The sequence below is a fragment of the Sceloporus occidentalis genome, unplaced genomic scaffold (genome assembly GCF_023333645.1).
Source record: "Sceloporus occidentalis isolate IW3139 unplaced genomic scaffold, rSceOcc1.0.p SCAF_3, whole genome shotgun sequence".
In the NCBI taxonomy this organism is placed as follows: Eukaryota; Metazoa; Chordata; class Lepidosauria; order Squamata; family Phrynosomatidae; genus Sceloporus; species Sceloporus occidentalis.
Genome location: NW_028316983.1, coordinates 157,061,163 through 157,087,572, shown reverse-complemented (window position 1 = coordinate 157,087,572; position 26,410 = coordinate 157,061,163). Strand labels below are relative to the sequence as shown.

General features: G+C 40.7%; 1 protein-coding gene across 3 annotated transcripts in view; it reads left to right on the top strand.

Moving 5' to 3' along the window:
- The first annotated feature begins 837 nt into the window (after nucleotides 1-837).
- LOC149316968 (E3 ubiquitin-protein ligase RNF152) overlaps nucleotides 838-26,410 on the top strand; it is a 64,543-nt gene continuing 38,970 nt past the window's right edge. The window contains exons 1-2 of one of the 3 annotated variants that reach the window (XM_089516597.1): nucleotides 838-892; nucleotides 3,637-3,761. The gene's annotated coding sequence lies outside the window, so the exon portion shown is untranslated. The other 2 variants (XM_089516599.1, XM_089516600.1) reach the window with 2 other exon arrangements.

Below are 26,410 nucleotides of genomic sequence, written 5' to 3'. Positions count from 1 at the left end.
AAAACCCCAGGATAGGATGGCTATAATAAGTCAGAAACGACTTGAAGGCACACAACAACAACAACAACAACAACAGGACTTTAAGCTGCCAGAGGTTTTCCCCTTCTCCTTAGCTTTATTGTTTGTGTGACTGACTTACACTTTTTGGTGGGAAATAGGGGTTGGAGGAGGGGAAGGGCACCTCAAAATGTAGGACACTCAAGAGAAATGGAGGACGTGATAGTACTTGCGCTTTCTCTTAAACCGCCTTGTTGCAATGAGGATTAAATTTTATTGCAATTTTAATTGCGATTTAAACAACTGTTTTTTATGCTGTCATATTTTAAATTGTGGATTAGGGATTGCGTTATTATTTTGCTAGGTTTTATTTTTGGTTGTAACCCGTCCTGATCCTCCGGGGAGAGGCGGGCTATAAATAAATAAATAAATAAATAAATAAATAAATAAATATTATTATTCTCTGTTTATTTTTTGTTAATTGATTGATTGATTTATTGTTACCAATAGAAATGGCTTATAGTGTTTTCACCTGTTTGTTTTAAGTCCTTCTTATACTGTAAAGCCCCCAAAATTGGAAATTAAATTTCCACAGCTCACACAATTTAAAACTAATAAATAAATAAACACTCCTAGAAATGTAAATTCATGCTCAAAATGGTTGACAGCCTCTCTGGACAGCAGGCTGAAATGTATATAGGACATATAGGACAAGTCCTGGGAAAGGAGTGCCTCTCTGGGCTGCCGTGTGAACGCCCAAAGCGCTTTCGAAGCGGGTGGGCGTGGCGTGGGCGGAGCCTAGCCTTGCAAGCTGTGTGTGTCTCTTCCCCTTCAGTCAGTCTCTCTGTGTGTCGCTGCTGGCAGTGGATGGAAGGAGAAGTGGAGGCTGCAGGCGGTAAGCCAGCTCTGCCTTGCCTTTGGGGTCTGCAGCAGGGCAGGCATTGGGGCTGAGTGTTATGGGGGCAGAGAGGGAAGTTTCCAGGGGCCAGGCAGAGGAGGATAAAGTGCCTCCAGCTGTAGCCAGGGAAGGGGAAGGTGCCCCTCTTGTTGCACCCTCTGTCTCTGCACCTTTCAGCCCAAACTGTTGAATGCCCTGCAATGAAGGAGCCTCAGTGGGGTCCTCTTGAAGGGGGAGGGTCTGCAATGGGGAAGTGGTATCAATGATGATAACAATAATAATATATTTTTAATCATGGAGGTCCTGTTTAATGGGTGGGACACTGAGGGTGAGGGTCCTCAAGGCTCAGCATGTGGGGAAGTGGTAATAATAATAATAATAATAATAATAATAATAATATAGTTATAATCATGGGGAGTGGGACACTGAGGGCGAGGGTCTGCAAGGCTCAGCATGAGGCAGAGGCAATAATGATGGTGATAATAATAATACATTTATAATCATGGGGGTCCTGTTTAATAATTGAGGATGAGGGTCTGCAAGGCTCAGCATGTGGGAAAATGGTAGTGATGATGATGATTATAATATACAGTATTTATAATAATGGGGGTCCTCTTTAATGGGTGGGACACTGAGGGTGAGGGTCTGCAAGGCTCAGAATGTGGGGAAGTGGTAATAAGGATGATGATGATGATGATAATAATAATAATAATAATAATAATAATAATAAATTTATAATCATGAGGGTCCTGTTTAATGGGTGGGGCACTGAAAGTGAGGGTCTGCAAGGCTTAGCATGTGGGGAAGTGGTAATAAGTGGTGGCGATGATGATGATGATGATGATAATAATTTATACACATGGGGGGCTTGTTTAATGGGGAGTAGGACACTGAGAGTGAGGGTCTGCAAGGCTCAGCACGAGACAGGCAATAATAATAATAACAACAATAATATATTTATAGTAATACGGGTCCTCTTTAATGGGGAGTAGGACACTGAGGGTGAGGGTCTGCAAAGCTCAGTATGAGACAGAGGCAATTATTATTTTATCTTTTTATATCCCGCCTTTCTCCCAATATAGCGACTCAAGGGACTCAAGGCCCTATATGCAGACCCCCATTATTATAAATATTTATAATAATGGGGTTCCTGTTTAATGGGTAGGACACTGAGGGTGGGGGGATACAATGCTCAGCATGAGACAGAGCTAATAATAATAATTTTATAATAATGGGAGTAGCAGGGGATCCTCAGCTTGTTTGATTCCCCTCTGGACATCTCTTTTTTGTTTGTGTGTGTGTATATTTCCCATAGACTGAAGTTTCAAAGAGGGGGGGGGGGGGAGGGTGATAATTGTAAATAATAAACCATGAATTGTAAAGGTACATTGTTTTCATACCTATGTGTCTTGTTTGTTCTTGTAAATTGCTGAATCTTTTAACTGATGTGTTTTTAACTGAGGCATATTTGTTGGTCTAGTTGTTGTTCCCCGCCTGGGTCCATGAGGAGAGGTAGGTAAGAAATTATAACAACAACAACAACAACAACAACAACAGGCAACCTAAAGTCACCGAATGGTCATTTAAGGGTTTTAAAAAGCAAGCAGATTCAAACTGGGGGAGGGATGGAGTGGGTTTGAAGACTGGCAAGACTGTGTGTGGTGTGTATGTGTGTGAAAGAGTGAGAGACAGAGAGAGAAAGGAGGGGGGGTCTTGGTGTGATGAAAAGATGTCCTTAGATGCCTCCTCCAGGTTTGGCCAAATGTGTGAAAGGACAATCCACTTCCACCCAGCCTCCTCATTTGCTAGCAGTGAAAACTGTGTGTTGTGCCTCTGCTTTCCCTTTCAAAAAATTACTTCCCAGCTTGCAGTCCAAAGGAAGGAAAAAGCAAGTTGCCTCTAAGCCAGCTAGCCAGCCAGCTGCAGATTTTTGGGGGGTGGGTGGGTAGGAAGGAGGCAGGGAGTGTAGTCTGGGAATGGTGGTGATGGGATATGTTTTCTTTTTGTACCTCCAGCATGGATTTCTGTCCCCCCCTTCTTCTTCTGGAGGAGGGACCAAAAGGAGAAGAGACAGATGCTGAGGTCTTTCCATTTGGCCAATTCTGCTTGACAGGGGTGAAGTGATTGCTGGAAGGGCAAGGCGAAAGAGCAGAAGCTTGGGGTAGAGATGAGCATTGCGGGTTGCAAAAAAAAAAAGGAAAAATAAAGACAGGGAGGGAGAGAGAAAAGGGACAAGGATTTTGCATGCTTCCTTCTGTCTGGGAGGAGGGGGCAAGCCTTTTGTTCCAAAAACCTACACACCCTTTTTAATTTTCATTTTTGTTAATATAAAAAGGGAAGCTTGTGGCTTGCTTGCTAGAGAGTTGAGGTGATGCTAACAGAAATGTCTGATTATGCAAGTTGATCGGCAGCTGAATATATGTATGTATATATATCTAGACAGACAACTCTACTCCATCCACATCAACTCTACTCTGTAATAGCTACAGGGTGCCTGTTTCTCTTGCTGGCATTAGGGGGGGATTGCTGAAGGGTAGGCTGTTTCGTGAAAGAGCGATAAGGAAGATAGCTGAGAAACTTACATGCTGGCTAAATAGAGCCGTGCAAAATAGATTATTCTGAATCATTGCCACCCTGCCATCTCCAATATATGTATATTTCCAGGCTAAAAGGGGTACTTTGATTTCCTAATTTGCTGCTGCTACTGCTGTCTAACCCTGGCTTCCTGTAATTCACTGCAGGCAGAACAAAGCTCTGTCACAACTGTGCTTCCTGCTTGTCGCCTCCTGCCTGTAAGCGGCTGACTGTTTCCCTGCTTGATATCATCATGCAGAAAGGGATGAACGCGACGCAATGAGAGATTCAGGTAATGCCACCAAAAATATGTTTGGTATCTGTTGCTGTGTTAGTGCCGCTGTCTCTGGAACATTGCCATCCACGGCGGTCTTGCTGAACTTGGGTTGTATGTCTGTGGTTGCATCACCATTGATTTTTAAGTGAGCAATGGTCAGCTGGACAGTTCATTAACACACATCCACGCACATATTAAAGTAGAGACTGGTCTCTTACGCTCTGAAAATGCCTGCCAGTGGAGGAAAACATTAAGCAGTTTGCTGCCTCTTCAGGTCTAATGTATTTTAAAGGTTTTTAAAAAAATTGTTCTGTTGTGACAGTAGCAAAAAACAAGGATGAAAGCAACTTAAATAATCTCTCGTCATGGTACCTCTGCTTATGGTAACACATTCTGGTATTTCTAATACTGGGGAAAACAGATTCTGTGTATTTAAAAAGGCAAATACAGTTTAAAAATGTAAACTCATGACTATAGCCATAGTGTTCTCTCCCTACAGGCGATCCACTGTAGTCACTGACTGTCATTCGAAACAATTCATTATTTCCTTGGAATATGTTCGAAAAACTACTAAAAATTTGAATGCAGTAAAGTTGCTGAGACTGTGGGGATGCGGAACTCAAGGGGTGTGTGTCTGTGTATTTGTTTGTGTAATATATGGTAAAGGAGATACAACAAAGATAGCTGTACTTTTCATTGTTTTAAAACTGCCTAGTTCTTCAGTTCATCATTTTTTTCCCATCACTATCTGAACAACTATTATAATTTGTTATTTGTCTCTGCCTTTCTTCAATGGGTCAGTGTTGTGTTTGATGGAAGTGTGTGCCTGTATGAATAATTTCTTTGGCTGTCTAAAATTATGGATGTATTTTTTTTGTCTTCATGCCTTCAAAGGTCGACCACACATGCAGGTCTTCTCTTGAGGTCACAGGCCTTCCTAAAGAACTCACCCATATAATGGAGTACTCCAAATCTCCTCTCATTTATTTTACTTAAGTACTGTTTGTGTCATTGTGCTTTTGCATTCTTTTAGTTTGCTTCCATCTTTTTAATTACTGCTGTCTGAAAGGAACCTTTGCATGAGTGGAATTGGAGACTCTTCCCAACAGTTTTGTAAGGCTGCCATTCTTAAGAATGCAAGTAGGACCTGGATCTGTGCATAACAAATAAAAGGGTGGGGAGGAACCCTCCCCCACTCCTTCCATTCTGCCTTTCCACCTTGTGCCTTCATTTGCAATAAAATTAAAGAACTCGAGGGAGAGCTCAGCTAAGTGGATAATTCTTAACAGCTGCTGCTTTTCCAAGGTGACATTTCTACAGCTGTCAAGGAAAGCAGGAGAAGTGAAAACTTTGGGTGCAGTTCACAGAGCACTGCTCCTGAATAACCGGCTTTAAAATATCTAGGATTTGCAGGAGAGCTGTTTTTGGTGGATTAAACCCTTGCAACCACCCTAGGAAAAGTGTGGAGGTAATGGGAAATGGGAAAAATGTGGTTTTATGCTTTGAGACTAGATAGTAAAGCCATAGTCGCCCACAACTTGGTGACCCTTGGCATTTATATGTAAGTGCTGATACTCTCAGCTCAGTTTTGTAAACATCTGATATTCTATCTGTTTCTTTATCTCCCCCCCCTGCCTCCATATACAAGTGAATGCTAACACTTAGGTGACTAAATCTGCATTTGTATATCTTTGAGTCTGAGGATAGTGACAAAATTTGTAGGAGATGGTTCGCATCACCAAATTATAAGACATTCATGTAATACAGAGAAGATTTATTGATTCTGGTAAGATTAATGGATGGGTTTTAGTTTGTGTATAAATCACAAATCCAAAACCTGTTCTGTAATTGTTCCCTTTCTTGCGCACTGAAGTGATTTCCATTAACTTTAGTGGGGTTAGGGCACATCAGTATGCACAATACAGCTGAAGCTAACAGAAATCTAGTTCTGGGTGAGGGAACCTGATGCATGACATCTCTCAGGAAAGATGGGAAATGAATATATTAAATGGATATTTTTCAGAATAAGAACTATCCATGGTTTAGTCTAAATATAATGCTTCGTAGGAATAATTAAGCTGCAGGCTGTATTGGTAAACCATACTTTAGTGTTAAGATGCAACAGGCCACATCTCCTCCTCTTCTTATTTAACATGACTGACAGGCAATCTAAAACATCTGTGTACATTTTAGATTAACACTGTAGTTTAATATTACAGCTACATCTTAAACCATAGTTTGTAGGCACAAGCCAGCTTCATAAGCCATGCTTCAAACATGGCTTTTTTCAATGAACGTGAGAAAATATTATTTACAGCTTGTATATGTTTGGATATCACAGCAAGATGTGTTTAATTTAAAATGCCTTTGAACCCTTCCTCTGTGGCCAGGCAGCAGAAGGGAGGCAGGGAGCACAAGAGCCTGAGGCTTTCTGTCAGTCATAATCATGATGCTAGACCATGGTGTGCGAACAAGACTGTATGCAGTTTTCTGCCTATTGTGGCTAACTAGGTTTGAGCAGATGCCAAGTCTCTGTGATTTAACTTTCTCTCAGATGAACATAACTCCTTGCTTGTCCCTCCCTCAATGACGTTATGAGGGAGGACTGAGGTCATCTTAGTACATAATGTACTTTAATGTCACAGATCTCTCTTGGAATTTGTATGGTTGTTATCTCTTCTGATAGAATGAGCTTGGGAACAAAGGTTACTCAAACCCTGTTTCCTATTGAATTGCAATGCAGGATGGGGAACACTTTCCCCCCCCAAGAGATAATCAGCAGATCAGAAGAGGCACTCTGTAAAATGAACATGATGTCATAAACCCCACTATCTGATCAGGCTAAATAGGAACATAGGAGCTAAGGCTATGCAGAATCAATGTTGTGATAATAACTTTATTAGGTGACAAAAAAGACATTAAATATATGCAAGCTTTTCCATATCCTTTCTTGGGTTGTTAAAAAACAAAAACAGAGGAAAAAGCTCTCCAGGTAGTTTTGGAAAAGAGAAGTGTGAATCTGCTGCATGGGTCCATCTGGCTCTTTGTACCTCCGGTCTGCTGTTTACTTTTTTCTTCTGGGTGCCTGTTATGAACTGATACCTCTGTTCCATGGCAATATTGTATACCCATGTGCATTTAGATTACATTTTATATTGCTATACAGAACTTAGGTGGCAGCCTATTAAGATGCCCTGGACATTAAACATTCCCTATAATACCTATAATACATCTTCTCCATATTGTAGAATCCTAATAGGGCTGGAGCGCAGCTTTGGTGCAGCTTATGGACTCTTAGGACTCATGCATCATTTACTCCAAAATGACTAGAAACAGCTTTATTTTGGCCTGTCTGTACGGGGCCGCAGTTATATCTGTAGGAGTACAGTGTCTAGATAGAGGGAAGTAATAGTGTGACTCTATTCTGCTTTGGTTAGGCCTCGCCTGGAATACTGCGTCCACTTCTGGGCACCACAATTCAAAAAGGATGTTGAGAAACTGGAGCATGTCCAGAGTAGGGCAACCAAAATGTTCTGGAAACCATGCTTTATTATGAGAAGAGACTTAGGGAGCTGGATTTGTTTATCCTGGGGGAGAGATGGTTAAGAAGTGACATGATAGCCCTATTTAAATATTTGGGTGTCATATTGAGAATTGAGCAAGCTTTTTTCCTGTTGCTTCAGAGACTAGAACATGGAGCAATGGATTCAAAATACAGGAAAAGAGATTCCACCTAATGTTAGGAAGAACTTCCCAACAATAAGAGCTCTTCAGCAGTGGAAATATTGCCTTGGTTCACCTTAGGGTCAGAAATGACTTGAAGTCACACAGCAACAACATAAGAGGCAACGTTTTAATACACCTTTGCATATAATGGGACTTGAGCATCCATGGATTTTGTTATCCATGGAGGGTCCTGGAATCAAAGCCCAGTGGATGCCAAGGGCCTACTGTACATCATAGTGAGAGTGATCAGTGATCCATTTGTGGCAGGTGCATAGAAGCAATAGCAACCCACTCCAAAGAGATAATGATGGGAAGGAGGCAAGAGCATAGCAACAAAAAGGATTGAGAATTTTTGTGGGCTCTGGGCTTTTGGAAAATACTGTTCCCTTGTAGCACACTGCTTGTCTCATAGCACAGTAGTATGTTCCAGCACAGAAATTAGGGATTGTTTATATACCAGTGGGCCCTCTACATTCACTGGGCTTAGGAACATAGGATCCCTGGGAAAGTGGAAAAATTACAAATTAAAAAAAACAACATTTTTTTTTACCTGAGAGAATACATCTCTAGAAATATCTAGGTCTTATAGTGCAACACTGTGGGCAACATCAGCAAGAACCTGACCGTAGAAGGACATAACAATGCCTACAGAAGTATTTTCTCTAGGAATCTGTAGGTCCTCCAGCATGACTCTTATGGTCAACTTCCAAGAGAGTCAAGCTGGAGGATCTAGAGATTGGTAGAGAATATAGAAATTAAATCTAGGAATAATTAAATCTGTAAAAATCAAAGCTGCAAATGTGGAGGGCTGACTGTAGACACTCAGTCATACCTTCTCTTCTCTTCCCAGTTTATAAGGACTGTTTTACCCTAGATCAGTGATGGTGAACCTTTTAGAAGCCGAGTGACCAAACTGCAACCCCAAACCCACTTATTTATTGCAAAGTGCCATGTTCCTCTGGCTTTCTAGTAACAGACTCTGCCAAACTCTGTGCTGGGGCAATGGCACATGTGCCCACAGAGAGGGCTCTGAGTGCCACCTTTGGCACGCGTGCCATAGATTCGCCATCACTTCCCTAGATGTTGCAAGGAACTGATGTGCTTGCAATCTTGTGGAGATGTGCAACAACTTAGATGTTGACCAGGGTCTGGTCTTAGCAAATTCTGTCACAATCCTCATACCTGCTCACTTCCTGAAACCCACAATGTTCCATATGTAGTGTTTAGTATTGCTGCAGAGTAGTTGCATTTTTTACATTAAAAAATCTACCCCAGGTTGTTGCAATTAGTTGGAAACTAGGTTTGAGCTTGGAGCTTTGTTTTTGTTTGGGGTGTGTGTGGATTTCTTTTTAAGTCTACCAAAGAACAACCAAGCAAAAACACCCATCCATTGCTGATTTTGATCCCAGTCTAGAATTGTCTGTCTTGCTGATGTCACATTCTCTATAAATGACTGTTTGCCTATCAGGATGCTTTGAAGTGCTCTTGCACTGCCTGTCAAAGTAAACAGTATGAAGGAAAAAAAGCATGCAAATCTCTGACTGAATACTTCTCATTTCTTAAAAAATGTATTATGTAAAAAGAGATTTTAAAAGACTGGGTGATGTTTGCCAAGTATTAGCTACTGTGACTGTGCTGCAGAATTGACCTCTTTCAAATAATCTCTCACAATGCAGAGTTCGGTACCTACTGCACTAATCCTTTGGGGTAACACAGCTGTACCCAGTACAGGAGGCTGGCTGACATTTTGTGCAGTTCTAAGAAGGAAATAAGCAAAGTTAGGAGTGGAAAACATATTCTACAGTAGCCATAGTCAGCTAAGTAATTTGGAAATGCTTTTCACTGCCTGATGCAGCTGCTTAGGCACAGAAATGGATGTGGGGGCAAAGATGAACTAAGTTATGACAAGGTGAAGAGGGATTCATTCCAAAGGGCCATTGAGAAATAGATAAATTGGGGGGGGGGGGGGAGAGATAGTGGAGAAGAATGTCTCATTCAGTTTTAGGACAGTGGAGTCTGGGGGTGCATCTACACTGTAGAAAAATGCATTTTGACACCACTTTAAGGGTTGTAGCTCCATCCTATGGAATAATGGGATTTGTAGTTTTACATGGTTTATAGCTTTCTCTGCCAAAGAGTACCGGTGCCTCACAAAACTGCAGATCCTAGGATTCTGTAGGATGGAACAATGAGAGTTAAAGTGATGTCAAACTGTATTGTTTCTACTGTCTAGATGCAACCTGGTTGAGTATCCAGTCTGAATTTTTAGTTTTTGAGATGTATGATTCCTAACCTGTCTCTTGTGGGTCAGTGGTGCTTATTGATGTATATGAAGAAAGGGGAAAAGTTTGCAATCTAGGGAACAAAAAATAGGCAGAATAAAGATAATATAATTTTAAGTACTATGACATTTTTGCCATCTACCTCCTTTCTCATTTTGCAAACGACTAAAAGCTAGCTTTGGAGATTGATTTTAAAGCAATGCAAATTAAATCATTAACTTAGCTGACAGTCCTGTTCACAGTTACATGTGGCTAAGCAGGGTTAGCTCTGGCTAGTACTTGTATGGGAGACCACCAATGCATTTAAGCTATATTTTAGAGGAAGGAACTAGCAAAACCGCCTGAGTATTCCTTGCTTAAGAAAATCCTATGAAATTCATAGAATTATCACAAGTCGCCAGGGGCCTTGAAGGCACATACTCACAAGTACCAGTGAATTTGACAGGACTTAGTCTTGGGACTCTTCTGCACAAGCCTGTTTTTTGTAACAGTCACGCTACTAAAAATTAAATGTGAACATACTGCTTTCAAGGCAGCAATAACTGTACCGCCTCTCAATTGTGTGACTGGGGTTGCTGGCCCCATTACAATTCCTGGCTCCCCTTTATTCCTGCCTCCTTTTGTAGGTGGTTAAAATGAATATTCAGCTTGTTGGGGGCAATTGGCTTACACATTGTAAATTGCTTAGGGAGGTATAGAAATGTACTTGCTATTATGTCCCGCATGTCTTTTGGGGTTAAATCCCCCCTTTTTCTGCAGAATTCTGGAGCTCTTATAACAGGATTGAAGTCAAACGAAAGAAAAGAAATAGAAAAACAATAAAGGTGATAAAGGTAACTAGGGATAGGGAGGAGAAGGGGGGGACAGGGGGAGGAGGGAACACTGATGCCATCCGACTCACATTTGTGCAACTGCTCCAGGAGCGACATTTTGTATCTGGGAACTTGCACGCTTGCCAGGTCATTGACAGGTTTCCCCTGTCAGTGAAAAAGGTGTCGGAGACAGCACAGCTGTAGGTCAGAGGCGTCATCATGTGATGAGTGTGGCCAGTGCCACTTCTTTCCTGGTGTATTCACGGTTTAAAAGCCATGTGTAGCAATGTCCTTAGTTAGACATGCATATATAGATTAGACTGTAAAACCATGACTGAGCTAAAGTCTGCTTGCTGTATGAATACCTTGATTCAGTTTTTAGGATACACATATTGAATTAAAATTAAGATTGTGTTTTGAACCAAGTAATAATTTTAATGCCATTTTTAAACATTTAGACGTGCAGCAGTGGTCTCCCCCCCCCCCCCCAAGGATGGAGAATGCCCTCTAGTAAAACTCTTAAGCTTTTGTTAGCAAAAATAAGTTATACTGCTGTTTGTGAATAACACCATCATGCCACTTCTAGGAAGATCTTTACAAATGTTGACTCATTTTGGAAGAACCAGCTTCACTCAAGAAAATTAATTGCAAAGTATTGGAGATACTTGAACAGTGAAGGAGAACTTGCTAGTGACAGGTCAATAGGAGATGATTTTGTTACTCCTTTATCTTAGTTTTCATAGCAAGTTCTTTTTACAACAGGAGAAATATTTCCTCTGTCCTTAGGTAGTGAAAAGGAGATTATCAGTGCATAAGAGATAACAGTAAGTGAGGGGTTTCTAAAATAAGCAGAAGCCCCTCATAATCTTTGGGTTGGGTTAGAACCCTAAGTAGAGTCCATCTCATAAATCTGACTGTGGGGATTAAATGTTTTTGGTAACCATAGAAAATGAAGGGTGCATCCACATTTTAGAAATAAATCAGTTTGACACCACTTTAATTGCCATAACTCAATGGTATGGAATTCTAGAATTTGTAGCTTTGTGAGATATTTAGCCTTTCATGTTGGCTCTGGTGTCCCACCAAACCACAAATCCCAGCATTCCATAGCATTGAGCCATGGAAGTTAAAGTGGTGTCAAACTGCTTTATATCTGCAGTGTGGGAGCAGCCTAAGTGACTTTTTACATGTAATGCTGTTTGTGTATGTGGTTGGGGTGGATAGCAGTTTGGAGGGAGGAGAGCATGACTGACCTATTCTCTGTGAATTAGATCCCAGGGAACTAGCGTTGACAGTTTTGTAAACTGGGTGGCACAGATTCACACTCCACCCTTTTAGGTCATTAAAGTGGCAGACACCCAAGAGAGGCTAGAAAACATTTTTGTGCAATAGCAATGGGGGATTTATTTATTTATTTGCAAGGCTCTTAGTGGGCTGTCCATGGCATTTCAATGGGTAACTGTCCATAGATAACTGTTCGGAAGCTTTAACTATGCAACATGCAGTAGACCATTGATACCTCTGGGTATTTTGTTGGGTGCACAGCCTCAGACATAGTTTGCCAGTAGCCTTCTGGGCACAGTTTCAGAATGGTCAATACAGTTTCAGCTCTTTCTTCCTAATGAAGAAGCAACTTTCCTGTCTGATGAAATCACAGCTTTAACTGAGCGTGCCTCCTTGGGTGCCTGAACATTAAACAGGGAGAATGTAGGTCTAATTTTCCCAAACAGGAAAAAGTTAACACTATGTCATGTCATGAAATGATGTTCACCTTGCACAAGGACAAGTGTGTTATGGAGAAAAGGTATGACTTAGTTATTTCCTTAGCACTGTAGTGTTCTCTATGCGTAGAGATCTTTTCCTTCCTCTCTTGTCCTGGAGGAGATTTTTGCCATCTGGTTCTTCTCATGTGATGTCCAGACATGAGTTTAACACATCATTTACTACAGGTACTGACTGTGAAGACAGAATAAAAATGGTTTGGAAGAAGGTTGAGTAGCTCTGAAATAATGTCACTCTGCCAGTGATCCAAGAGATAAAAAATGTGTCAATAGGAAAAGGCGGGTTGAAAGGTGGGCATTTCCATGTTATTACAGTCGGCCCTTCTTATACCCTGATTTTTTATACACGGATTCAAGCATACACGGTTTGAAAATGTTCCAAAAAAGTATAAATTTACCTTGATTTTCCATTTTTTATAAGGGACGCCATTTTGCTATGTCATTATATTTAATGGGACTTGAGCATACACGGATTTTGTTATACACGGGGGATCTTGGAACCAAACCCCAGTGTATAACAAAGGTCCACTGTAGTTGGAATTTCCTGTCCTTCTGCAGTCAGAATGATAGTTGTGCCATATCTAGAAAGAGAAGAGAAAGCAGGGTGTAACTTGAGTTGAAGGGAGGGGTTGAGGCAGGGGAGGTAAGAAACTCAAAACAAAATAAAAACAGTGTATTTGATTTTGGAGTGCTGGTCCTTTGTGTTTGTTGCAGCACAACTGAGATTAGTGCAGATCTTGGAAGAGGTGTTTTTGATGCTTGGGGTATTCCAGGAGTTGTGGTCCAAAAGATAAAATAAAATAACTTCCTCAAGCTCTGAGTTTCTGGCAGGGTATGGCCTCATGTTGAAAGAGCTGCCTGTTCTCCTGCCATACATCTGGTGTGACTGAGGTCCTGTTTCATTGTTTGGATTTGGTTAAAGGCACACTTGCAAAGACATTTGGCTGCCATGTTTCTAAATATTAGAATCATAGAATCATAGAGTTGGAAGAGACCACAAGGGCCATCCAGTCCAACCTCCTGCCATGCAGGAAATCTAAATCAAAGCATCCCCGACAGATGGCCATCCAGCCTCTGCTTAAAGACCTCCAAGGAGGGAGACTCCACTACAATCTCCGAGGGAGTGTGTTCCCCTGCCGAACAGCCCTTACTGTCAGGAAGTTCCTCCTAATGTTGAGGTGGAATCTCTTTTCCTGGAGCTTGCATCCATTGTTCTGCGTTCTAGTGTCTGGAGCAGCAGAAAACAAGTTTGCTCCCTCCTCAATATGACATCCCTTCAAGTATTGAAACAGGGCTATCATATCACCTCTTAACCTTCTCTTCTCCAGGCTAAACATCCCCAGTTCCCTAAGTCGTTCCTCATAGGGCATGGTTTCCAGATCCTTCATAATTTTAGTCTCCCTCCTTTGGACATGCCTCTGTTTCTCAATGTCCTTTTTAAATTGTGGTGCCCAGAACTGGATACAGTATTCCAGGTGAGGCCTGACCAAAGGAGAATAGAGTGGCACTATTACTTCCCTTGATCTAGACATTATACTTATATTGATTCAGCCTAAAATTGCATTGGCCTTTTTAGCTGCCGCATATGTGGCCTCAAATCTATTTCCCTCTTTGTCTGAATTCCTGTATGTGTGTTGTGGGAAGGAGTTATATCTAGGGCCCTTCTTTCTTAGTAATCCATTGCAAAAAAAGTGATATAAACCTGAATAACTTTTATTTCAGTAGCAACTTACACACTGACTGGCTAATGCATTTCTTCCCCTCTACCCTACCCATAGCAACCAGTGTTAAAACAAAACAGGTTTCTGGAACTGTGAATTGGGTAGAGGCTGGCAGATGAGCACAAATGAGCCTATTGGGAACTCTCCCAAAGCCTTTGGCCTACCAATAATTGGCTTTTTAATACCTAACAAATACGTAATGAAAATTTATTCTAGGTCCTAGCCAGAAGACCTGTAGGCATTCTGTAGCACAAGGCTAGAAATTTGTCTTGTCTATTGAGCTTCCTGATTGTGAGATCCTGCAGTAGTAGACTGGCTTTAACCTGAGGTAAAAAGAAAATAATTATACATTTTAGGTGTGTGAGAGGAAAGGAAGCATCAAGTAGCAGAAAGGTTTCTTTGCTGATATTTGTAGCCTGTTCCACAGATGGTGCAATGATGTTTGTAGCCTGTTCAACAGATGGTGCAATGAGGCTTTCTTACTCTTATCATAGGTCAAGTGTGGATGTTTCATGCTTTCCTGTGTCAAGTCCCTGATATAAGGAAGTCTAAACATGCTTGAACAATAATTATAATATTTATTCAGTTCTAATCTGGACTCTTATGATTAAAGTTGATGGAGCTTGGCTCTGGTTTACCCCAAAAAGGGTGTGGCAAACTGTTACCACTGGTTCTGTTTTGGTTGCTGTGGGAAAACTAAATAGAGTGTAAGTTTTAAATTTATGGTGTTAATTTTTGCAGGAGGTGGAAGAAGTCAATATATCTCATTTATTTAGCTCTGAGCATGGAGTAATTTCCCTTTCCCTTGTGCTGCATGTCTGGGTCCATGGTGGAGGGTTGAAATTAAAGGATAAAGTCAGTGGCATGTTTTGGTAAGCTTCATGCTGGCTGGTTTGAGAGAGGCAGTTTTTCCTGCCCAGAGTTATATCTTTCTTAACTTATTCAGATTGAAGCTGAGTAATTAGAACATTATTCTGCCTAGCAATGGCAGCTGCTTGTGCTTTGCTTGGGACAGAAGTGAGAAAACTGTTACCCTCCAGATGTTATTGAAGTGCAGCTTCTAGAAGTGCTAACTAGTCTAGGTAACAGTGAATTTCTGGGAGTTGCAGTCCAGGAATATCTGAAGGGCTATGTGACTCTCAGCCCTGCCTTAGGTATTCCATTCTATATGTTGGCCATGTTGGATGGGGCTGATAGGAACTGGAATCTCAGCAACTTGGAATCCAACAATATCTTTTGGACCTCTGGTCTAAGATCATGCTTCTGCTTATGTTGAGCACATTCACCATCTCTTGACTGTTGTGGGAGAGATAGACTTAACTCTCATGTTGGAATAAATTGACTTCAATAGTTGACTGTATTAGAGTTGTTTCATTAATACAGCCACACAAGTGGTAAAACTGTGTTTGCCACACAAGTACAATATGTTTTCAGTAGGCCCAGCTTGGTGTAATGGTTTGAGCCTTGGACTAGGACATTGGGAGAGCAGGGTTCAAATCCTGGCTTGGTCATGGAAATCCAGTGGGTGACTTTGGGCAAGTCACACTCTCTCAGCCTCAGAAGATGGCAATGGCAAACCTCCTGTGAAGAAACTTGCCAAGAAAACCCCATGACAGGTTCACCTTAAGGTTGCCATAAGTTGGAACCAACATGAAAGCACACAACAACAAGAACATCAGATTTTTTAGCAGGAGTTGCTGTGTGTATTTGTGTATGAACTTTTGTTTGAATACAAGCAAACAAAAATCACTTTTAGTTAGAATTTAAATATAATATGTGAAACCAGTGTTTGAGAGAAGTCACAGTTTCTTTCACCAACTTGACTTTCAAGAGATAACCAAAACCAGAGAACCCATTCCTTTCATATATTAAAAACCTATCAGCCTGTTCACCTGGAGGTGTTTCCTAGTTCCCATAGCTGAATAGGAATGTGGTGTGAAATGGCCAGTGGCTAACAGTCCTACTGGACAGTGAATGAGCTGTTTATCCCCCCCCCCCCCCCCCCCGCAGAGTGGCCTATTTTGCTGGAGTCCCACTTCAGGAGGCCTTCAGAAAGGCTATACTTCCTGAAAAGCAGGAGGTTAAGCTCTGTTAGCTAGTCCTTTTCCTATGGTTGACCAGGGTAACCAGATGTCCTAACTGCAAAGGAAAACAAGGCACTGCAAAATGTAGAGCATTCAAGAAAAATATAGGACATTAACAAATAAAAGCCAAAAACACTCATAGAATCAATTCATGCTTCTTAGTCATGCTTGAGGTGGAACACATTTTGAAATTCCTCCTGGAAATTCCTGGCTGAAATGTAGGACTTGCCCTGGAGAAAGAGGACTTGGGGTCACCCTGTATATGGGCTAACAGTTGTCCAAAACATACTGCAGAAATAATCCAGTTTGAGATCGCTTTAACTGCCCTGGGTCAGTGCTAGGGAATCCTAGGAGTTGTAGTTTATTGTTGTACCTGTGCTCTCTGACAGGGAAGGCTAAATGTCTCACAAAACTGCAATTCCCAGGATTCCCTAGCATTGACCCAGGGCAGTGAAAATGGTCTGAAACTGGATTATTTCTGCAGTATGTTTTGGACAACTGTTAGTCCACAGGGACCTGCTGTACAGTTACTGCACCCCAGCCATTCTGTGCCTGATGGAGTGGGGGATTGGACAAGCATCTGGCTGTGACCCTGTAACCAGATGTGAAATGTCTGCTGAGGTGGAGCCTGGAAGACTTCAATATATGATGTAATTATTTTGTGCTTGGTTTTGGGGATATAGCCATAGGATGGCTGTGGGAGAACTTTAGCAACTCAAGTGATAAGTCTTGAGGTGGTGAGTGACCAGCTATAGCGTAGTTCCACATGTGGAGCCATCATGTTGTGCCATACAGGATTCTGGCCACTGTCTGCTTATATTCTTTATTTGCAGTCTTTCGAAGCAGAATTATGCTTTGCACCCTGGGAAAATTAATATTGATATGAACTCTCTTAATTAAAACCCTCTCTGTTTCTCTCAGCTTATTTAAGGAAAATGTGTTTAAATTGTATTCCCCTAATACACCAATCTGTTGTTTTCTTGATGTTGCTTTCCTTCCAAGGTCATTAATTTGTATCAGTTCCTTACAGACATGGTTTCATTGGTACAGATAGGCATAATTATAAAGAGATAATCACCTTTCAACTTCCAGTAGGATTTCGTATGAAACCTACTTGGCAACATGCTTTCAGCAAGATTTTGAGCTATAGAAACTGGTGACATAAAAAAGAAAGCTGTATCTCTTTCCCTCTTCTGTCTTAATTCATTGTAGATATCCTTTATAAATCCCAGGGAACTGAACATTCTTTGGTGTCCTCTTAACCTTGGCCAATTTGTCGCACTACCTATTGTTTTGTAAATGGCTGGTGTTTGCTGTTCAAATACACACGCAAACACATACCACTTTTTTCAACATTCTTCCAGAATTTCAAATCTCCAGAAGAACTTAATTGTGCAACTTGCTTACAAAGTTTTTGTTTGTCCCCTCCAACAACTGAGTGAAAGAGAAGTAAGCAAAAAATAAATCTGAAGATAATATAAACTAAGAGCCATAGACCAAAGAGCATCTTGGAGATGGTCAGTCACTTGTATACATGCTCCAGGACCTTCCTATTTCAACACACCTTCCCAGTTGCACTTTGTGATTCCCTACAGCAATGCAGTCTTGAGGAGCAGTTTGCATTCCCTTCAACTGCCTGGATTTGGCTGGCACTGTCCTAATTAATCTCCAGTCTCTCACTTTTTCAACTGCTTTAAAAATGTCTCAGTTTCTCTGTCCCCTTCTCACTTTCTCCCTTTGTCACAACTCATTTCAGTTGCTGCAATTGATTCGGCAGGGGCCAGGATGGAAGAGAGGAGGCTGTAATCTTGCTCTTCCTTGCAGGCTCAGGCAAAAGCAAACTGCTGCAGCCTCTCCTGGCTTGCCTGTTCTTTCTCATTAATAGCTTTTGCCATCTTGTCAGTGCTCTGATGTTGTTTGGTCACATATGTCCCAGTTTTCACCTGTAAAATGTTGGGTATGAGCTTGTGTTTCCTAGGCAGCATGGATAATATTTTCCAGAACATAAGGCCTAGTTATCCTCTGTCCTTGTGAAAAAACTCACCAAGTGCTGATTTGCCTTACAGTCAAGGAAATTCAGTATGCCTCAGAGTGAGACATGGCCCATCTAGCAAGAAGATATGCTGACAGGTAGAGTCCAGGAGTTGTAGTACTGTACAAAGAAATAATGTTTCCATGTTCTGCAGCCTAGAGATGCAGACATTTATCTTCTTTGTGCCATCTGTGAATGAGCAGTATAGTAAATTGTATATACCCCATCCCTAAATGATGATTGTGTCCATAAAATGATAATCTGCTGGAGAACTTTTGTTTTGTTTGTTTATGTTTTACACAAGATTTATAAATCATTTGGCTTTCTCACATATGGATTTATAACTATGTTGAAGCTTCAAGGTTGTTGCACTCCGTAGGATTCTTTGACCCATATGATGAAGGGAACAGTGGACACTGCCAAGTGAACTCCAGTGTCCTACATTTTGACTTGTATCAGACACAAGATCACATTCATGTGCAATTATTACCATTTATTTAAGAACTTGGTACCCTGCTTTTCCTTTCCAGAAATGATTTATACAAAGTGGCTTATGAAATATAAGAAGAATAACTAATTATTAAATCCAGTTTACAACTAGCTAAAAGGGGGCATGAGAACAAAGAACCAAATGGAACAGATGGTTTAAAAAATCATAATGGTTGTCATTCTCTGGCTTCATATTCTTAAAGGATAGAATCTGATCTCAATGCAGTTCAAGGTATATGCACTTCATTCTTTAGCCTATGGCCTCTGCATGCGAGCTGCAGCTCTTCCTCTTTCTCTCACCATCCTTTCCTGCAGGATAATTTTGAGAAAATAATGGGGACTAGTGGGCCAGCACTTTAGCTCCTCTCATCTAAAGCATGGTCTTTACATGGCTATGCCAGGTAACACCTGCTTTACACGTTTAGGCATCCCTGAGGCTTTCAATTGCTATGGTATGAATTCCCTGCAGGGAACACCAGTGTAAACACCCTCTCCTGCCTTGAAGTGTAAATTGGCTGTAATGCTGGAGCACGAACCTATGTCTTTTTTCTTCAGGGAGTCTTTTTGTCTGACAGAGTTTGTGCTCTTCAAGGCTATCCCATCAGCTACTAAAATAATCTTGATTAAAAACATTCCATCTTAATGTACACCTATGTATGCTGAAGGAGGGTCATCTTTGTAAGGTCCCTGGTTGCATATATAGAAGTGACTGGGAATGCATAAGATACTCTTAGATAGAAGTTCTTGGTTCTTATTGCAGTAGCTTTATGAACACAGTACCACAATAGTCATCTAAAGATTTTTTTTTAAATTGGTTGATGAATCATCTGTCTCAATTTGGTTGGCTGACCAGCGGTAAATTGCCTAATTAAATATAAATGAATTTGCATATTACCATAGCATATAATGAAAGGGAGAGGAAGAACTTTCAATATAATATACTAAAGCCCTCATACAAGGGATGGGGACAGTCCTTTTAATTTATTATTCATTTAACACACTAGAACCAAATCTGAAGCAGAAAATTAACAAATGTGCCCTTAACACTCATCCTCCTAAATTTAAAAACAAAAGCTTTAGTTGATTTACTAAGTACCAAAAAGTTGTTATGGAGGCTTCCTTTACCCTAACCCACAAAAACAAGTTTTAGGACATGGATGGGAAGGGCAATTGTCCTCCCTTGCTCATGGAAGCTCTTTTTGCAAGAGCAGTGGTTGTGTTGGATAGGGGCTTAAGGCTGCAGTCCTATAAACAATAAGAGGAGAATTGTTACACTGACCTTGTTATGGCTGATTTTGGAGCAAATGTGTTTAGGATTATGTTGCAAGGCTGCAGCCCCATGTCAACTTATTTATGAATGACTCTACTGACCTTGGTGGAATTGATTTCTGTTTGAACATTAGTCTGTGACCCTGGAGACCAAGGTTCAAATGCCTGCTCAACCATGGAAATCCACTGGGTGACCTTGGGCAAGTCACACACTCTCAGCCTCAGATGAAGGCAAAGGCAAGCCCCTCCTTGAACAAATTTTGCCAAGAAACTCCTCCTGTGATAGGTTCACTTTATGATTGCCATAAGTTGAAAATGACCTGAAGGCACACAACAACAAAATAGGCACAGTATTGAGCTGTGAATGTGCTTTCCCCCTCCAGGAATAGTACCTTGGTGTACAAAAAGATAACTGTCTACAATCTTTGATGCACAAATAATGTAATAGCAATGTTTTGATGTTAATTTTTATCTTCTTACAAGAGACTTGTAAGAACTAGCTAGTGGAAATAGTGGGAATAATAGGTTCACTTTCAGATTCAAATTTTTACCAAGAACTGCTGCTGATGGTCAGATCTCTTATGTACAGTGTCTGTTATGTTACTCTGTTCATATTCTCATAGTAACATTGCAAGAGGGATCAATATTGCTAAAAAATTAAAATTTTAGCCTCCGGTTTTCATGACTTTTCAGAAACTGTAGAGGAGCTGGAACGTCTGTGCCAGAGAAAGCTAGCTCAACAGGAAAGGTAGGGATTAGCCAGTGTCATTATTAATACTCTTTCGTAGTTGATGGATGGGAGATATGCAGAGGAAAGTGAAAACCTAACAGAACTCATGTTTTTTGGGGGTGATGTTTTTAATTTGTACCTAGATGCTTTCAGTGGCTCTGATCAAGTAGAAGGTGTGCTGAGCATTGTGCTGCATAAGGGTTATGAGGAGGGATGATTTTTTCTCTCCCATTTTTGTTCTCATATGTGTTTCCTCAGTATTCTATTATTTATCCCTATGCAAAAAAGGTAAATGACATCCATGCAAATAATGTACTGGTCCTCTCTCAGGGCATTTCAAACTGCAGAAATTCCTTTATTTCATTCTTTACTAAATTCCAGGAGATGAAGGTACAGAGCCTCTTGCCAAATCCAGGTCCTTAAGAAACATGCTCTGTTAGGTCCAATCTCTCTTCCAGTTGCCAGCAATCCTTACAGTCTATTTGGCTTTTGTTTCCAATTTCCAGTAAATAATGTGGACAAATACTTGTTTTTCATGCAGCTAGGAAAAACATTAAATGGGTCATTAAAATGATACAACAACAACAGTTGTAAATTGCATCTATAACAGTTGCCTGTTTAGCAACTTCCTGGTCTTTATTTGTAGTACTGTTGGCCCTTTACTGGTTTACAAAAGACATCATCATCATCATCATCATCATCATCATCATCATCATCATCATCATCATCATCATCATCTTTATTTGTATCCTGCTCTTTCCCCAAAACTGGCACTCAGAGCAGCTCTCAACATTAAAAAAACCACAAATGGGCACATCTGCATCTAGCCTACCATTTACAGTGTGCCTGGCTGGATACTACTTTGATCCTGTGATGCTTCAAATTGTCATTGTTTTGATGATAGCTCTGCCTATTGTCCCATTTCTGTGGGGATCAAATCGAAGCCCTTGTTCCTGGGCAGGATACTTCAGTAACCCTTTATAGTGATGAGGGGTCAGAACCCTTGCTGCTTCATGAAAAAGTATTTTTGAATATGTATGTAATTGCATAGTCCATTGGCTATTTTTAACCCAACAGAGCCAGTATTTTGTACTGGTAAAAATGACAGACTGTGGGACTTTGTAGAACTAGGTTCAACATGCCACTGAATCATGAAATTCAGTGAGTGATGGTGGTCACTGTATCTCTTCCATCCTGACTCATAGGACTAGTGTGGAGATAAAGAAGAGAGGCATGTATGGCACTTAATTGGAGGAAAGGGGTATGTGTATAAATGTAACAAAGAACAAAGAAAAGGCAAAGAAAGCATTCATGTAATTTAGGTTAAGCCAGCTCTGCTGATAGTACATTTCACAGGTTAATCTTTTCCCAGTGTTTATCCAATGGTCTGCTGTAACAGTGAGGAGAAATTTAAGACATAAAATACGATCTTCATTCTGTTTCTTGAAACTGAATGATTGGGAGCCAAAGTTGCATGGTTTAAAAGAGAATGATTAAATTAAGGAGAATAAAGAATATTTATTATGGATGAAGGTAAGTTTTCTTGAGATCTGAAGGCTGACATCAATTTTTTTGGGTACGTTCTAAGACTTTTCATTACTGTGATATAAATAAATGCTTATAAGGAGAAGAGAGGATTAAAATAATTATATTCTGGCGGGATACAGACCGCCCAAAGTGGGCGGTCTCCTGCCGCCCTAGTTTGCTCTGCGGGGAAGCTGCAGCCTCCAGACTGCAGGACTTCCCCACGGAGCAAAAAGAACCCTTATAAATCGGGTTCTTTATGTGGTGCCATTGTGACGCCGCAATGCGCCAATGGCACCGGGATGTGCGGGTGCTCCTGTTGCTGAATTAATTGAGCGCAAACTACTTTGGTATATTGAAATCAGTTGGCAGCAATGGAAGTGAACAGAGGACAACAGGGGAAAGTGGGAGGAGAAGAGAGAAACAGGGACATTTTAAAAGCAACTGAAAAGCAGAACAACAAATAGTTGAGAATATATCTGCTAAACTTAAAACAGCTGGAGACTATCGGTTTAAATATATGCATATTGTTGGCACAGACATGCTAAAGCAAAATTTGAGGTGGTGAACAGGGTATCAGACTTGGGGAGGATCACTAACTCAATGTTCTGAAAATCTTTGCCTGTCTTAAGAAATTGTTTATGCAGATTTGTGCCTCCAGTTACATTGCTTGGCTCAGCCTAAGCCCTTCCCTCCTGATGGTACTGTAGTAATTTCTTAAATTCCTATTTGTAGCACAGCTCAAAAGAACAAAGGATGTAGTCTTATATGTTCTTTGTCTGTTAAGCATCTTGCATGTTGTGAGTTTCTTGCAAAGATGTCTGCCACCCCTCTTATATTTGAAAATATGAGAAAGAAGCTCCATCCTTGATAAAGCTTAACTATCCCATCTCCCAAAACACTGAATGCAGTATATGAAGATTACAACAGGTTTAGTAACAGGTGCACGTACTTACCTTTGGCAAGTAAGAACTACAATCAGGGTGGCAATCAGAGATGCTTTTAAAAATTGCACAGTATATTTTCTGATTTTTTTAGCCCAGAGAAGAACAATGTTACAGGTGCAGGAGGCTTCACTGGATCCCTTAATCCACTGAATTTCAGCAGTGCAACAAAAAGATACTTTTATACTTTAATATTGCTGTTGCATCATGGAGGAAGAAAGCTATTTTCGTCTTTAAGAACAAGGTGCTTCTAGGAGCACAATTCTGCTCTAAAACATGATTCCTCAGATGTCTTGTTTTAAAAGAAAAATGTACTTTCTCTGTTACTGCCATACGGTTGATTGCAGTACCAATTCAAATAGCATTAGGTTTGGGAGGCTGCATGTGACCTCTGTTCTAGTCTTGTCACAAAAATATAAAATGGAGCTAGTAACTTGTGTGGACTTATTCTATCAGACTAGATTATGAATATTGTGAGTATACGTTTATAGGGGATAAAACATCTGCTATATCACTTTTCCATGTGCAGGTTGGTCTATGTGACATTCTCTTTGGAATATAGATTTTGTTAACATAACACTATGGCTTGGGTAGATATAAAGAGAACATTCTAGATGCGGAAGAATGAAATGTTATTCTCATGCTTTGGCTACATAATGAATGAAAGAAGATGTAAGTAAGGAAGTTTTGCTGTCTGGTTTCTTCTTTTGTAGTTGTTGTGTGCCTTGGTTTCTAACTTATGGAGACCCTAAGGTGACCCTATCTTCTATAGCTTTTGTTAAATGGCTCCCCACCTCCCACCCCCCAAATCAGCACTATAGGGGAATGTCATTTGGGAAAAAATACTTAGGGAGAATTCCACCTCTGTCTAGTTTAACTTGTTGTGAAATATCTTTGTTCTTTTAACTTCAGTCAGATAGAAAGACAAAGGAGGGGACTTGTCACTTGTCTGTCTTGGTCTTAAGATCTGTTGCCACATGTGATAAGCTTGTGTTGACTTAAAGCATGGCTTTTACAACATTACTGTGTCTACAGTATTTTGCCCTTAGATGTCAAGAGGTCACTGGCTCCCTGCTCTCTAATTGTATGCCTTTCTGCTAGAAGGATTGATTATATAGTCCAAGCTGGGCTATTTGCATTGGTACATTAAACCATTAGCAGAAGTTCTGCATTCATGACATTCATGAATTAGACTGTTAAGCATTTGAAAAAGCTGTGGGTAATCCATGGTGCCTTTTAAAAAATCCCTCTTCTAATCCTGTGATGGTGCATGCATCCCAAGGGTGGAGTTTACTGACAGAATGGTGCATCTGGTGGAAATGGGAAAGAGTTGGAACTCTGGGTACTTCCTTTTTCTCTCATCCCAGCCCCTTAGGTCCCCAAACCTGTATGGCTTCCACTCCTCTGAAGCTAGATTTTAAGTGGAGAGGAAAATTCTGGAAGTTTCACCAACAGAACTTGGGTTTTAGCTATACATGTTGAATAATTTATGCTTAGCAACTGTCAGTTGGCCAGAGTCTGGGTGAAGAAAGCTTATATTTCCCTTAGACCACAGAGGCCTAAGCCTCAGCTTTATAACCAAGACTACCTTCTGGTTTCAGTCAGAAAGAGTATGATAAACACATGCAATATTAAGTTATTCACATTGTGAAAAACGTCATGTAAAACACACACACACCCTGAAATAGGGGGAAGGGGACGGTCAGAAATGTCATGTGCAAAACTGTTAACCTGACTGGTTCTTGTGGGTTGGGCAGCAGCCTCAGCTAGGTCCATCTTCTTTCTCTTGTTTTAACTGTAAATTAGATATGGAGATAGCTGTTATAACAACATTGCTCTGTTTACTGATAATGCTCATAAATTTTGGCCATAGCAAAAGTATCAAAGACTTAAGTCACAAGCAGAAACATGCAGCACTTTGTTTTGAAAATCACCTTCTTATCAGAATCTTTTGCTACTAGGAGATCTCTTTTATGAGCAACCTCAATTCCTAAGGTTAGCTGGATGATCTTGCTTAGGACACCTGGGAGCCATTCACACTGTGCAATTATACCACTATTATTCCACTATAACTGCCATAGTTCAGTCCTATGGAATACTGGGTTGGGCAGTTTTTAGTGTGGGGGACTTAGAATTCTCTAAAGAAACTAGATAAAATCCTAAAGTGTAATGATACACAATTGAACAATAAAGTCAGACTTCTCCAAGCCATTGTATTCCCCATCTCCATGGGTGGATATGAGATCTGGAAAGTGGATAGGAAAAAATTAACTCGTTTGAGATGTGGGACTGGAAGAGTGTTGAGAATACCATCGATAGCCAAAAAGATGAACAGTTGGGTCCTGGAACAGATCAAGACTGAAATCTCCCTGGAAGCCAAAATGACGAAACTGAGGCTCTTGTACTTTGGCCACATCATGAGAAGGCACAATGCATTAGAAGAGAGAATAATGCTAGAAAAGGAGGAAGACAGTAAAAAGAGAGGAAGACTGCACACCTCAATCAGGGAGGGGGTTGGCCTGAGCATGCAGGACCTGAGAAGAGAGGTTGAGAATAAGGGTAATGGAGAGAAGTCTCATTCACAGTGTCACCATGAATCGAAGTTGACTCGAAGGCAGCTAACAACAGCAACACTTAAAATTCTCACTGAGAGAACTCTTGTAGTGCTTCACCAAATTACAATCCCCAGGATTCCATAGGATAGAACCATAGCAGTTAAGATGGAATAACAGCACTATGGTTGTGTAGTGTGAATGGGCCCCTGGTTCTTCAGAGGTGACGGGTGACAAGAAGCAAGGCCTGTAACCTCTTTTCTGAAGAGACAAACGATCTAGAAGGCTGTCAGAAGGCTCTTTTCTTAGGAAGCCATGTGTTGGCTCTTGGTTTACATAATTGGTTTATCTGTTTGTTCCTTGTGTGGTAGTGGCAGTTGTATTAAATCAGTTATAATGATCTATTATGTGGCTTCTGGATTATGTTACTGTTTATTAGCCAACATAAAAGTCTCTGAGAGTCTTTTGGACCATAGAGTGGGCTGTAAATTGAATGAACGAAAGATTGCTGGTGGCAATCTGGTGGCGGAGGTGGGATGTTTTCTCATCTCCTTGTCATATATCGACTTGCTTGTGTTAAACCTCTGGTTTACATTACTGAATGTCTCTTTTACATCCAGCAGTGTCATCCAGTACAGACAGAGGTCTACAGTAGTGCATATAGCGTTCTCCCTTATATTGGGTCTGCTCTTTCCCAGTAGCTTAAATGTGGTTGGCA